At 31.2% G+C, this 17,014-nt stretch overlaps 1 protein-coding gene across 1 annotated transcript in view; it reads right to left on the bottom strand.

Moving 5' to 3' along the window:
• LOC148226159 (uncharacterized) overlaps nt 1-15,198 on the bottom strand; it is a 156,593-nt gene extending 141,395 nt beyond the window's left edge. The window contains exon 1 of the mRNA XM_088203831.1: nt 15,033-15,198. The gene's annotated coding sequence lies outside the window, so the exon portion shown is untranslated. The remainder of the gene's footprint in view (nt 1-15,032) is intronic.
• Between the last annotated feature and the right edge of the window lie 1,816 nt (nt 15,199-17,014).

Below are 17,014 nucleotides of genomic sequence, written 5' to 3' on the forward strand. Positions count from 1 at the left end.
AGCATGCTTTCATGTTTGAATCTTTTATGTAGAAATGCTGAAATGTATTCGGCTTCTTCACATATACCTTTTAAAGTAACTCCAGTGAAATATATAGGTCAAAAGGTCAAATGAAAAGTCGCAAATATTATCGTTTGGTGAAAAAGGATCATATTGATGTTCTTGTGATATGCAAATGACTTTATACTACTGAAAGCGTATCAAAGGATTCTGACCTAAAAAAACTATTGAATTTTATATAAAGATATTAGGATATTATATGACGACCTAAACTAAGTATATAATAATAAACAAGCTTGCCTTTTTCTCTATCGTACCAGAGATATAATTTTACGTTGGATGTATTGTGTTTAATGGTAGCAGGATACGGTTTAAAATTGAAATAATATAAAACTGCGGTACATAGCGGTACTAATTCTGATCTCCCAGACACGATAACAATTCAAAAACACTATCAAAATTCTCAGAGTTATTTTTGTATGTACGTACAACGTTTCACTTTTTTCTGATAACCGACTATTCTCTCAAACAGGTAGTGCAACCTATAAAATCACCGTTGCATGTTTTACGTAAATATTTGTACGCAATACACCTTATAAGATAAAAATGCATTTCAAACACTACTCAAATCATATTCCTTACGGTTCTAGGACACTAACCCCCTGGACATTTACCCCCCGTCAAAACCCCCCTGGACATTAACCCCCCCGTACCAAAAACCCCCCGAGCAATTAACCCCCCGTCAATTAACCCCCCAACAATTAACCCCCCGTGCCAATAACCCCCCTAACATTAACCCCCGCCACGTATAAAGATAATACAGATATTACTTTACACGTTTCGTGATGCTCTGTTATACTTAATAAAAAATATAATAACGCCATTACCGAATTTTAGCTGTATTATACATACATATGTATCTAGCCAAGGGCTTCCTAAACTTTTTTCATTCACGAACCCATTTATGATTGTGAGCTTCTTCGCGACCCCAGATAAATATAAAATAAAGATATATAAATAATTTGTGTTAATTTATTGATTATGTAACAACATACATACATATGAAAAAATATAGTTTTAGAATTTGCTTAGAAACATACAAAAATATAAAATTAAAAATTGCACAAAAAGTTGTAAAATTGTATTTATTATAGTTACAAAAATTATATGCCTTATTTATCATCAAAACTGCATTTTTTGCAATAACATAAATAAAAAAAATATTGAGCAATATATATTGTCGCTGGAATATATTATAAGTATACAAAAATTAAAGGGAAAAATCGTTTTTTAATGAGACGGATGTGCTTGTTTTTTACTGCATAACAAATTAAATTTTGGTGCAATATTTGACACTGATGGACGCAAAATCTCTTTAACATTTTTTAGCGATGAACGATATTAGGATTTAATATGGGTTAAAGCTGAAAAAGTAATTTCACATAAAGGTGTTGAATGGCAGAATAACACTTAATGCCATATCAGAAATTGTGGGCAATTCAGTTTTATTTCCGATCCAGAATTCAGTCAAAGGCTTGTTTGGAAAATCTAGTTTTAAGTTTGAGTAACTCGAAAGCTCAGCAAATTCCTCTTGGGCTTTATATGGCATTTGATCAATCTAACTCAAGCCATCAAAAATGGTTTTTGAATACAAGGTAACTTTTTTAAATCAATATTTGATATAAAATATTTACTAAACTGTGTTTCTAGCGCCTTTAAGTGATCTATAATAATTTTTGCGATAAAAGTTTTACAATGATTTTTCTCGATTATAAAATTGTTGATACTGAAAAACATTTCGAACGAATCCTTTTCCACTCTACTTCTCCAAGTATTGATCTTTTTAATAAAACTTTCAATTTTACCATTTGAAGAAAATATATCGCAATTGGTTCTTTGAAGAGTAAGTTGATATCGTTTAATTTCTCAAAAATATCTGACAGATAACGCAGTTTGAATAGCCATAGGTCATTTTGAAAAAAAAGCCGCAAGATCACATTTTTATTCAGTTGAAAATATTTGATACTGCCCATTCATATTAAACGCTATTTAATTAAAATAATGACCATTTATTATAAATAGTAACAACTTGTATAAAATACTTATCTTTATACGTGGCGGGGGCTAATTGTCAGGGGGGTTATTGGCACGGGGGGTTAATTGTCGGGGGGTTAATTGCTCGGGGGGTTTTTTGTACGGGGGGTTAATGTCCAGGGGGGTTTTGACGGGGGGCTAATGTCCGGGGGGTAAATGTCCAGGGGGTTAGTGTCCTGATACCATTCCTTACTTATAGACACAATAAAGTGATATGATCCACGACCTTCGGTCCATAATCGAAGTCCGAAGAAAATTACTTTTCTATATCAATTGTCAGATTTAGTCCAGACAAGCTGTCACCTTGATTCACTAAGAGGCAACTCGAGTTTTAATACAATCGATATCATAAATGTATCTATATCTAGATACTATATACACGTAGAGCTACATTAGTACATTCAATTGTTATAAATAAATTAAGTTTACTATAAATAATAAACATAGCAAGCCATATACTATTTTTATGTATTTTTTGTTGATTTTTTAGCCAGTGGGTTCCTAGTAACATCATAACACTGTGTTATGTTTTAAATATTTACTGAATGTGTTACGTTTATACATTATATATTTATATGTAATTGGTTCAGCTCGGGTTTGTTATCGCAATTTCGACAAAAAATCGACATAGCACTAAGTATAGCGTGACCCAAGTAAACGTAAACAGGATCACGTGACCGTCTCACGTGAAAATTTTATTCGCTTACGTGAACAGACTCTGCAAACTAAGAACCGACATTTAAACCATTTCATATGACATTTCCCATCTTGCAAAGCATTTTTACATATTTTATAATGGCAGTTGTATGAAGAAATATTTCAATAAAATTTATTTAAAAATCATTATTCAGATAATGAATATAATAAAAATGTTATTCTATATTGTATAATCTCTACAACTGATTCTTTTAAAAGTGACCTTAAAATTCACTTAAAGGTGACAAAATTTTGTATCGACCGATGCGAAAATTCATGCTGCTAAAGCGTATTTAGTATAAATAGCTCAATCTTTACCTTAGTTTATGATAATTTTGGTAAATAACAGTAAAAGACGTGTGGGTAGGGTCGTTAAATTATATGCACACCTATTATAATGAAAGGAAAGGGTCGAAGGCTAACGCGACTGGATAAAAAGGAAGTAAAAATTAATGTGAAAACGTATTAAAGTCGTTACAGGAATTACTGCTTACGTTGCCAGATGGTTACGATCCACTAATGACAAGAAGGAAAAAGGAGATGAAATTTCGGGCTGTTACCAGCTTAATGCTTGAGGCTTTGTTTGATGTATCAGAAAGAAAGAAAAACTTTTCGGCGAATGAAAGAGCAAAAGCAGCTGTGTGTGTATGTGTGTGTACTTTGTGACAAAGGAACATTTTCACAAATAAATTAAATATCATATTACTGATTGGAGTGAACGTAATGAATGTAAGATTAATGGTTTGCGTCGAGACAATGAAATTCAAACACATTAGCGAGTAATGTCACTTTGCTTTTGAGCCACTTACGAGTAAGTGAAGAATATATAGGCTAATCTTTTATATGTTGAAAAAACGATGTAAAAAATTCTATGTAAACTACCGAAACATGCTCGCTAAAATAGCTTGTCATATCCAAATCACGAATGATAAATTACACATCGTTTAATATATCAAGGCAAGGTAGGTTACCCTCCATGCTTTATTTTAGCTTTTATAAGTGAAGTTTTATTAAAGAAAATTGTATAAAACATATATAAACTTTAAGTGTCATTAAATAGTCACTTACAAATACAATGATAAAATTTGTGGTATTTTGATTTATTAAGTATTTTTTAATAATTGACATTATTTAAAAATATTATTTCGGCATTAAGAACGGATGAAACCCTTCTGGTAGTTGATAATTGTAATTTAATTACATCCATTGCTTACCTCCGTTACCTAAATTTTACTAATAGCTTTCAATAATTCAATAAACTCAAGACTACCTATTCAACCTAAGCCCGATACCTTCATTATTCATATAGGTGCGAATTCGTTCTCAAGGACTCGCGTACGAACATCCTTTCCTGTCCTTAATTATCCAATAAACGCTGCATTCCCTAAAGGATAGCCTCCAGCAAAGTCCGCATTTATATCGTCTACAGGTCCGTCGCCAAAATGTAATATGTATGAGGACATCAATTTTAAGTTTGCTCACCAAAATATTCAACGAAAGAGAAACGAACGGTTAAAACCGAGTGGGTATTGTTTGAATTACAAATGAAGTCTATCTCACTAAAAACTTGACGCATTCGACTAATAATTCGTACACCCCGCTTTTCATCTCTTGATTCAATATACATACATGAATTTTAAACGATTTTTGCTTCATTGCAAATAAAAAATTCAACAATCAGCGGCATGATTATTTTTTTAGAAGTTTACCTTTAAAACGCGTTTATTTGATTACAGTGTTGGTGGATTTACTAATTGAGCCACTCCTTTATTTGCGATTTAACTTTAATCATATTTGGCACGTAATAAACCATTTTTGTTTTTTTTACTAAAATAGGACACTACCGAGAGAAAACTTTTAACAGCTTAAATGCCAAGGTACACGCTATTAATCATAATGATTAAAATATCCATCACCTTAAAAAAAATAACGCGTGCATTCGGTTTTTCTCAATTCTTCGGTTCACGGCAATTCGATCCAAAAACACTCGCCACTCTTCTGTCTCACTGAAAAGTGGCGGATAATAAAATATTTTATGGGTGAGGCTATGGATATAAGCACGGAAACGCGAGTGACCGAAAATTCACTTTACACATCATCCCTCCGCCAGCTTCTCTACCACTGCTCGGAGAAAAACGATACTCGCCCACCATAGTGTGCCGCAACATATGTAATATTATATTATATTTTTTACCAGTTTCTAACGGCGTCTTTTTGGGTGCAAAGTCACACACCTTAGGGTTGAGAAACCTTGTATATTGATCTAGAAATTTTAGACAAAATATTGAATTATTTCCATCAGATATTACATATATAGATATTTTGATATTGTAACATACATTTTACAATACAAGAAGCGTTAATATTTTCTTTTAACTGTTATTGTCATGAGAAAAGCAATGTGACTAACAACTTTAACCCATACACACGTCATCCCAAGCCCATATTAACAGCAGAGTCTTGCGCTATTGAAGTATTAAAAACTAATAAATAATAAACTAATTTATTTTTCCTAATCATTACTATGTAACTATTATTATTACAAAGTAAGTCACCGACTAAGTAAAATGTGACAGAAATTAAATATGATAGCGCGCAAAGAAAAATATGTTTAAGTTAAATATTCAAGCGCTGTTGTTTTTTTTTTATATTGGGGATGTAAATATATCAGAAGTGTGAAAGATTTACGACTTCATTGCGGCCTCTGTGTATACAGGGCGTGTGAATCGCTATCAATGGCGAAGAGTTATCAAAAATTCACAAGGCATTTCGGGGCATTAATAATGTAGTGTAAACGTGCGTCGATCTAGAGATTCTAGCTAGAGCTGCTCGCTCAACAATCCCGGGGGTGGCTGTTTGGAGTGTGGAGGTATTCGGAGGTATTTTGGAAGGCAATTTGTTGAAAACTACTTCACGAAGACATGACGGCAAATTGTATTAGAGCGAATTGTGGCCGAGGTGCTTACCCGCCATTGTAAACTTTCATCGACAATTACGGCGACAAGTGGTGGCTCAAATAAATTATTGGTGAAATGTCAACTCACGCTATATATCAATAGTTGAGTAGATGAGTTCCAATACTCGCTATTGAACATAATCATTAGCTTGGTGAAAATTCAAGCATTATATATTTAATCACAGACACATTAATAATCGAATAAATGGAATTTAGAGTACATAATTACATTAGCAAAGCAAAGCACTCGTTATTATTGGTTCTGGGTTCATAGGAAATTTCCCACGTCGTATCCGTATTTGTATACTAGCACTTTATGTGCATTTGGATAAGATTCGCGGTATTCTTTACGTAGTCAAATCTACTAAGTATTTTCAGAGGTTTCTACGAAGTCGCGTTGACGATTTTCAGTTGCGAGAATTCTAGAGCAGTATTTTCTGTGAGTCCCCTTTTGAGTTTTAATTAATAATAGAAAAAAATATTTCCCCTTTTATTATTGGCAGGAAAATTAATACGATTAAGTGTTAGAACTAAAAATAATTATCTGGTTTTATATAGAGTAAAAAAAGCTTATTTATGCATATTTAGCACCAATCAAAGCATAATGCTCTTACGAGCATTAAACCAAACAGATGGCACGTTAGTACTTAATTAAGTTAACTTCAACGTATATTATATATTTACAAGCGTCTTCAAAAAGTCAGTTTAGAAAGACATTATATACGTTCACAGGATTGCTACGTGTTGTATTATACAATCGCAGTCCCCGTCTAGAGGACGCAATTTGTTAATTAGCTACGTTCAAAGTAGCTGCAAGATGGCATAAAATTACATGATTAAACTTAATTTAGATGTACGAACCTTTTAATACGCTCGAGTCATCCGATGATGGCTCCGAACGAAAATAAACGCTTTTTATATGCTTTTTTAATTAAGTTTTATTGCAAAAGCAGATGATAAAAAATGTTATGAGCTATGCCAGGTAGGAGTTAAATTATAATTGCAACCATTATTCCACAAATGTGCAATAAAGGACAAGGAATTTTTTAATATTGTCCGTCGGGTTTTAAAACATTTGCGTATAATTTTACTATTCTTTTACTTTGCTTCGGAATATTTCGAGTGCTCTTAATATGTTTTATTGTATATATATATACATAAATAGTACTATAACTACAATGAATTTTTAATTATATGTATATTATATTTGTCATAATATAAGTAAATCCTACGGTATTCTAAGTATTACGATTAACTAAGGGTACAATGATTTTGTTCAGCCCTTTCTAATAATTATAGCAATTATGTCTTCACTGCTACCGATTAACTTTGTATCTTCCAATCTCAAATTACAATTTTGAATTCCTACAGTGATAGAAATTTCCGGAAAGCAATGAAACTTAAGTAAAGCTATTGAGCAGGAATATAAACGTAGCTAAAAGGTGAGCTTGTAAAATTATATACATTTTTATAAGGTCGAATTAGCCGGGCCGTTACAGTTCTTCCAATCGAAAGGTCGGCTGTCGTCCTCCTTTCGGGACACATCACGACGACCCAGAAAGCCTTCTATAAATACCTAATTTCCGCTTTAGCCGACCATTTGGCGTGCTTTATAAACATAAGGGGGCCATTAATAAAAGACGCCCCCAACCCCCGTCGGATAATGGACGAGGGCCACGGGTTCAAATTTCAAAAGCCTAAGGACAAACATCATATATACCGAGTCTTGCCTTTCTGATATTGAACAAGATGAATGACCATTGTATTGTGAGAGCTGGCCGAATCTGGACCCGTGGATTAATTAATTTCTCGGTCCTGACAAGATGATTGATTCGATCCCTTAGGGCGCTTTTCAGGTGGATCGATCCCCGGGATTGCTGATCCATCACAAACTATTTGATAGGCGAAATATTATTCTCCGTGGCGGAAATTTGCATACAGCTTTGTGAAAACGAGCCGAAGCTTATGTTTTTTCTCGAAAAGGTTTTGACGCCTTTTTATATTCGGAGCTTGTACACGCAATATGTAATCGTACGAACGAGCGATTTTCCCAACAAATGGCTCCATTTTTCCACGTAATGGCGGTTAAATGCTAATAAAAAGTATAACCCTCCGTAATAAATGATTTTTCGTTGACGCCGAAGGAGCTGAACAAACGTGGTGCAGGAAAAACCATAATTTTCAAAGATTAAAAAAACCCAAATAATTCCTGTGTTTTTTTATTATTTATTTATTTAATTTTTTAATGTACGTTTAGTAATTAAAAATATAATAAAATTTTCACAAATAATAATAGAACACAAAAATATTAAAATTAAAACAACAAAAATAGGCATAATCTTATGTGCATCTTATAATACGTACGACTTCCCTCATCGCAATAAACTTAAATACACGTCATTACTCTTTAGATAAAAAAAATGTACTTATCGTATATCGTTTGAGCCATTAAAAGATAATCAACATCCCTTTTACATCTCAGCAAATGTTAGCCATAACTTATTTTTGATTTAAGATTGATGTTATAGTAGTGTTAGGTATAATCAGTGAGTACAATTGAAGAATTCTGCCCTTTTTCGATGAAACTGGAAATTTTGGTCTAAAAAATAAGTCTTTTGCTGTTCAAAGCTGAATGAAATCCAAAAAGTGTCCATCTATGAATTGTCCAGGAGAACTGGATATTCCTGGTCAAACACCTAAATATTTCCTCAAAAATTAAGCATAATTTGCAGAGATGAACAGTCATGCAGAGTTCTGCATGACTTATCGGACTTCTTCAGACTTCTTCAGACTATCACTTGTCCAGGTTTATGAAACATTTTTTGAGGAATGAAAAAGTAATTAAAATGAGGAAGTCAATTTTTTTAACTCAAAACCAAACAATTTTATAAAAAATATTTTTTAATTTTATATGTGATATTTAAGAAGATTTTATTAAACGATTAAAATTATATTATATAAAAATGATTGCAATACACTTAAAAATACTACCCCTAATATTTAGATTCTCACGCCTGTTAATTTTGCCAATTTTTTTGCCCTGCCGATTAAATCCCTCCATTCCTATTTGTTAAATAAAAGAATAATTCAATTGATGAACCCGACAATATTAACCAATAATCTTACATCGAGTTAAAAACTAAATTTATCACGTTTATATTCAAGTGATAAAAAATGCTTTACAATAATACAAAATCTAATTGATAATACCTATGTGACGGCCAATATGTTACACAAACAAAAAACCAATGACGCAACTATTAAATAAATGGAAGCAACTGAGAATCGTTCAAATTACCAAAATGCTACTTAAAAAGCCCTGCCAAGGGATTCATTTGATTACAGTAAGCAAAGCCGAAGCTCCAGCTGAGTCGCCTTCGAGAATGGAGGTAGACGTCTCGCAGAAAGACCCCTATTAGACCTGGGGCTAAGGCTCTTCTCTTGGTTGGTTGGGCCCACCATCAACTACAACCCTGCAGAAGTTTCCCCTATTGATTTCCCCAGGGACTGCAGACTCTAAGGCCGGTTTCACACTTGGCCGTCCTGGTGCCGGGCAAATCCATCCGGCACGTGTGAAACCGGCCTAAAGCGTAGCCACTGAGAGCAGGCCGCCAGATAGATTGCACCACTACTTGTACTGCCTCTAGACGAACAACGTCACTAAGGGGACACACTCTTATTCTGTTTGCTCACCACACAAGTATTTTTTTATATATTCAAATACATACATATTAAAGAATTTAACTTAATATTACTTTATTGTAATTAAAATCACACTATAAAACAAATATTTGAAGACGGATAGTGACAGGTGGCAATTACACTCAGATTGAGCAACTTGTATTAAAAATATATAATTAAATGTTTTTTTATTAAAATATATGCCAGTGAACGGTGGACGAGGCACCACCGGCCGTTTATTTCCCGTCGAGGTCTACCAAAAAAAAAACGTGCTGCCCCCCCCCCCCAACCGCCATCACGTCAGTGTTACCAACGTGCCCCCTAATTTTGGCCATAATGGATAAATATATATAAATAAGCACCCACAAATTGAAAATATGTTTAATTCGTATATTCTTAAAAATATAGTTTTGAACAATAACTAAAAACGCAAATTCTAGATATTAGGTGGCACCCAAAAACGTAGTAAAAATCCTTACTAACAGCTTGAACAAATGTTTTCACATGCAAGCTCCTTAATTTATGAATATAATTTGTTCTAGAACTATAAGCTAAAATTTTAACGTCAAAATCGATTAAGAAATCTGTGAAATTTAAAATTCAACAACGATATTTTACATTTTAACAGAAAGCGCAATAATATACTGTAACAATTTTTCAATTAACAAACTTTTCCAGTGTAAAGCATGAAAACAATACAATGCCATAGATCATTGTTTGGAAACCAAGGTAAATGTCCCCCCAAAAATAATCAAAGGTGGTAAAAATGTTGCTGTTGAAGTGAATAAATATTTTTTTGTATAAGTATTTGTACTTATTTTTTTATATTAATTGGGACCAGGCATTATTTTTTTTAATGCTTAATTTTGCCAATTTCTGTGAAGTTTATCTGCCAGAGGAGCCTATTATTGTACATTGTTTTTTAACAATGAAGTTTTGAACAAAGCAGATCCGTCATTATTTGTATGGTAAGTGCTAGAAAGTGTTGCAAGTGCTACAAAAGACTTTGTAACATCTTATTTATGTTATTAAAGATTTTCTATTTTTATGAACATATAAAACAAAGCACATGAATCGATTGAACCTTAATGACAATATATAAATTACATGACATCATTTTTAGAGATCAAATTTGATGTTCTTGTGACAAAAAATTAGCAATAAAATTGCTCCAAAGGTTAAAGATAAATATTTATTATTACAGTATCCATATAAATCAATTAATATATATATCAAACTATTTCGATTATAAATTATGATTTTTAATATGAAGTAATATCGACCTAAGCAAATATATTTTGGGGTAAACTTTAAAAAGTTACCTGACCCTTGCTATAGAGCGACATCTATTTGATATTCTACTATATTTTACGTTCTAGATATTTTTTCCTCATTCTAGTTTTAAACCAAATTAATTATTTTTTTGTTATATTTTGTATTTTATGGTATGCATAAATTATTTACTCTAACAACAGATGTCACTACAAATTAAATAGCCAAAATTAATAATATTTGTGTTATTTTATACATAATAAATAATAATAATATACTATTATTTTAAACACTATAAATATAAATAATCATTATAATTATTTAATCTAAGTAAATATATTGGAATTCGCATTGCCTGAGATTAATTTGAAATACTTTTAAAATCATTCTCATGACATTATAATATTTTGGATCCTATCCCATTTTGTACAATTGTCTTAAAACATAATTGATATTAATTCAAATATTTGGATTAAGCTTATAATATTATATGCATTATTAATGAAGTTAAAAATCTTCATTATTAATGCAAATAATATTATTAGTTCATTTTTCATTCACCAATTTTTTTAATAATGAAGTTGACAAACATTTGAGTCAGGATCGCGTCCATTATTTCTTTACTTCGCGGCTATAACTATGACTCGCGACATCCAGTTCCTCATTAAACTCGTCAAATCCAACTACAAGGAGCTGGTCCCTGGTCGGCATTGAAACCCAAATATGCGTTAGCTATAATGATGCACGTATCTAGGCGTGCGTCACTGCTCTTTTTATATTACGTATGAATATTGCTGATAATAAACGTATATTGTGTATTATAACCATGATGTACAGATTTTTTTTAATAAAAAAATTAAGAATTAATAAAGATCCTAACTTAATCGATTTGTTTAATATGTATAACATATATTGTAAAAATTATTATTATATTATATATGTACATATCTAGTATGTATATTTTAACATTGATTGGAAAACACAAACAATATAGCACCAACGCCTCTCGCTTCACTTTCTTGCTTGAAATTGGGTCAAGCTATTGAATATCTATTTTTATCGTAAACAACTAAAAAAATAAACCTTTGGGTTATTAAATATAATATATTTGAATCACATGATACTTGTATGCATTGTCTTGTACATATAATATAAATAATTTAATAAACTATAATTCAATATAAAAAATATTATTAAGTATAAGAGAGTAAAATTTATCTAAAATTTAATATAACAAAGAGTTGTATTACAGACGTTCAACGACCTGAAACGAACCCTATTCTTAGGACATGAGGATAGGGTTCATTATAGAACAGGAAATATAAGTTAAACATATTCATAAATAATACAAATTAGAAACGATTCATAGGAAAATTATTTTTATTATTTAAGCAAAGCTAGTTAAGCTGTCTTTCCCTGGGCTTAATGCCTAATTCACTTAATAATTAACAAAGCATCTAACTATCAAAGTATGCGTTCATAATATTTAATAAAACACATTTAACGAAGCATGCGAAAGCACAAAGCTTTGATCTCGAGTGTGCTCAGCTTACATCAAAATTAAATGTCGGAATATTTATGTAGATATAGCATGTTTTCTAATAATTTGTATATGTATATAAGCGCAAAAAATATGTGGGTACTACATCTTCAAGAAATTGGAGCAGAAGTTTGTGCATTTGCAGGTCTGTTGTCTAGAAATGGGGACAGCTCTTTGATCTCAATTTTCTCCTACGTATTGTGTAGTGACGTTGGTGCTGTATATCGAATGTGAATTTCAATATGAAATAAAGCATTCTAGCGGTCTATTTAATGGAAATATTTTATTAATGGCGTGCTGAACACAAAAATTAAAACAAACTTGCAGCAAGCCCTAGATTTTCAATAGTTAATTATCATTTTTATCAATATTGTATCAAACCGTCTAACCAAATATTACCATTGAGATTATTATTACTACTATCTTTATTCTTCTTATCTGTATGCCATAAACAAACATAAGATAAATTTTAAAATTTATTTTAGCAAACAACCTAATTCGTATTCTTTAAACAATTTTTAATCGAGGATATAAATCATTTGTATAAATTTAAATTTCGATCAAAATCAAAAAATAATTATGTTATTATTGAAGAAAGTAAAATAGTATTTAAAAAATGTGATCAAATTGGTTGGTAGCGCAATTCGATCTTTTGCTATTTATCTATTTAAATTAGGAAATGTATTTGACCGCGAAGTAAAAGAACGTTCTTAAAAGTGTTATTTTTTTCGGAACCGATCTATTAAATGTAAGACAAAATACCACGATTACGTGTTAAAAACGCAATAAAAGTATTTGCGACTTTGCGCTGACGCACATGTGATCGAAAATATGGATGGATCAAACGCCACTTTAAAAAGAACCTAAACAAAGATAATTGGTATCTGTTCATGTACAAAAGAGACAAAAACAATTACCGATAAAGTCAGTGAAATAACGAATAACAAGATTCTCACTAATAGTGTTGTTAAATCTCAAGCTGTTTTGATAAAACAATCGATACGCAAAAACACTATTATTAGAAAAGTAATAAACAACAATATAGTATATTTTAAACCAAAATTACTGTACTGATCAAACGGTCAATAGTTAAAAAGGGGCAAGTAAATCCAATTGTCTGAGCGCATTGTCAGTCGCACAACGACTTCTGTACACTTTTCTGAGGAATATCTAACGAGTAAACGGTCCTTATTATGTTTACAATTTTGACGTCAAATAATTTATAATTCGTTTGACACTTTTACAATGTGTGACCGCAGAAAAAGAAGTGAGACTTACCATTAACTGATACTTGTTTTTTCTTTCACGATACTTTTATCTACTGCAATATTTCTAATAGCACCACAACGATTCTACGCACTTGTACACAAACTTGAGAAACACACACAGACTACTCAAAAAAAATGGCTGAAAGCCTTAAAAATTTTAATTTCACTTGTTCAGTACGATTTAATTATACGAAGCGTGGAGAATATTAAAAGCGAACTAAACAAAAGCAGGTTTAAGATATTGTATTTTTTGTGCGTTTGAAAATGTTTAGGGCCAATTAACTCTTAGCTAGCTTGATATTTTAAAAAACATAAATAAATATTATTAATAAATTTCAAGACTACTAGCATTAAGGCATGTGTCACTATCTTGTTTCTAAGTGGTGGAGGATTTGGTGATTACGCGTTGCTTATTTAGTTTTTTTTTATGTTCTAAAAATAATTATATTTTTATATATATTCGGCATATTTCAATGCAAGATTATTTATAAACTTTCAATGTATATTCTAAAGTTAACTTCTACTAGAATATTCTTCAGTATTACAGACTTTAAAAAAAGACAAAGCTATTCTCACGCGTCGTACTTAATTGCGCATATTTTTATATAGTTTTTTTATATTTTTAATGCAAAATAGCGTAACCCGGGAGACGCTTGACACAATTTAGAAACCGCGAGTTCAGTTCCCGCAGCAGACACGATATTTTAATTATAAACAACTCGTTTTTAATATAAAAAAAAACAGATTCAGCTACTGACATTTATTGATTGAAAATAATATTAATAGTTTATAATTAATAAATTATGTATTTTGATATTAATAAGAAGTAAATATGTACATAGATTTAATAATTATGTACAGAGGTGTGAATTTGTTTAATAATATTCCTAGGACAATCCGCAAAAATAAAACTGTAGCGGATTTTTTAAATGGAATAAAGAAACACTTTTATACATTTAATTTAATTATAGTATGAAGTATTTTCTTTATTTTCGGTTTATTCGATATTAATTTTATTTAGTGTAAAAATTTAATATATTTATTTTAATAAATCAATAAAATAAATAAATGGAAAAATTCGCAGATGGAATGTAATAACAAGTGCCAGGTTGCCAAATTACAATATTTTAATAAAAGTGCAAAACAAGTAATACTATTAAATAGAGGCATGTCTGATTTAAAAAAAATAGATTATAATAGTATAAATTCTCAATAAAAAAGCTGCGGAAAACCGTAAAAATTTTGGACATGAAAAAGTCGATTCTACAATAAACCAAACTTTTAATTTTATTTGTTTATCGAATGGCACCCGCCATAAAACTTTGACAAACTTCGCTACAAACAATCACAGAAAGGCCTGGAAGTGATGATTCGAAAGGCGCCTACATAACACAAAAGGGGGTAGTTTTTCAGGGTGGTTTTGGATCAGTTGGGGGCGCGCAAGCGTCGCGGCGCATATAGGCGCCCGACGCGCCCCACGACGGCCGCGTCTTTTCCGGCGCTCCATCCCCCATTTTCCCCTTACATTGTTTACCACTCCACAAAGAGGTCCGCCACAGCCATGTCGGCCGTTGGCTCGATCGGGTCCAGAGCCGACGAAGAAGCCTTCGACGCCCTCAGGACGCCTCCGCCTAGGGTGGTCTTCGAAGAGAGGAGCGACACGCTCACCAGCAGAGAGTACGGACTGTCATGAGGTCTGGGTCCAACGATGGCATGTCATAGTGGCGGATTTGTAGGTGAGTCATTGTGTTTTTATCTACATAATCAAGTTTTTTAGATCATCCTGATATGTGATTTTAATGAATCATATATTTTATTACAAACTTTTTGACATAAGTAATATATGAATTTTATAAATTAAGATAACAAATTACTTCTAAGAAGCCATATAGAGGATGTTTCTTAATTCATAAATATGCAAAATAATAATAATAATAAAATAAAAACAGATTATTTTAATTAATAGTTTATACGTACAGAACACCTATCTCTTGCAACACATGATCAAGTACACACATTTCATCGTACATAGGTTCTGTTCTATATTTCTTTCTCCAAAACTGATAAAGATTAACTTTAGACTTAAAAGAGTCAGTGAAGTTTCTACAATTTTTTATTTTCTCCCCCCACTTTTACTTTTATTCTGATACTTGACATTCACTATGCCTTAAATCTAAAAGTGATGCTGATGAACATTATTAATTATGGACCGGTTTACCTGATCGCAGCTGTCGCTCGCGACAGCCCAGGTAGGTGGTCATGTCCTTGACTAGTTAAGGGTCGTAGCTTTTAATGGCCTAAAATCTCGAGTTCCCTTTCTTCGAACAATCCATCACAAGACACGTAACGATCACGCGATGATAAATATTTGTTTACGGTGAATAACTCTAGAAAATGAATAAACCAGTGTATTTTTTATATAGAAAAAATAAACATTTCACATTAAAAGTAGCAATAAAATATTTGTTTTAGTATTATATAAGTTATAAATATTTAAATAAGCGCATAATTATATTTGTCAAATAAATAAAATATTCAATCTTTGAAGGAAAAAGTATACAATTTTAAAGCATTGTTATTATATTAATTATATATAAACGGATATTTTTACATAGTAATTAAAATAATGATTTAATTCTCCATGATATCTGATATTCAAGACTTAAGGTCAAAATTAAGGTCAATAACATATTACTAAATCGTAAAAAATTAATTAGGATACAAAGATTTATAAAACAGTCTACTACATACTATTTTTATAATGATGATAATTATTATTAAAAATTAAGATTAAGTAGCTTTTTAATCAAAACAACATTTTATTACAAAGCAGTTATTTCTATTATTAGAATTTTAATCCACAAAATAATTTCTTCTGTAATATTTATTTATTTTATTGATTTATTTAGCTAACATAGCTAATTGCTTATTAGCGTAATATATATGAAACACTTCCCTAGATACTAACGTTTATTATTATTGATTGTGCTTAAGCCGATATTGCCACGATGTATTTAAAAATCGTAATAATTCACTATCGCATGTAAAGGGTTAAGCAATATATCATTTTACCAATATTTGAATTAACCCTTGTCATTTACTTGTGATTTTGCGACAAAAACATTAGTTGAATTGCGATATTAAGTTTTATTTCAAGTATAAACAATAATTAAATTTAATGAAAAATATTAAGGTAGCAGAAATATATGGGTAGTAAAAATAGAAACTAATTATTTTTTTTGGTTAATAAAACTGCCTTTACCGCTAGGATCTACGTGACGTCGCAGTATTTTTGCATTTGTAGTCCTAGGTTCATTCTGAGATCTGCTTCTTCTTTGTGAATGAAGATTCAACTGTTATTATTTCTTTGTACATATATAAATTATGTACCCATAATAAATTTAAAAAATAAAATGGATGCTCTGAAAGTTGTTTAAGTCAAAGCCCTCGTCATCGATTTTGTTTTACAATCACTATAGCATATGTATTACTAAAATATATAATTAT

The sequence above is a fragment of the Plectrocnemia conspersa genome, unplaced genomic scaffold, assembly GCF_051122295.1.
Source record: "Plectrocnemia conspersa isolate PC_06_02 unplaced genomic scaffold, ASM5112229v1 ptg000014l, whole genome shotgun sequence".
Classification (NCBI taxonomy): Eukaryota; Metazoa; Arthropoda; class Insecta; order Trichoptera; family Polycentropodidae; genus Plectrocnemia; species Plectrocnemia conspersa.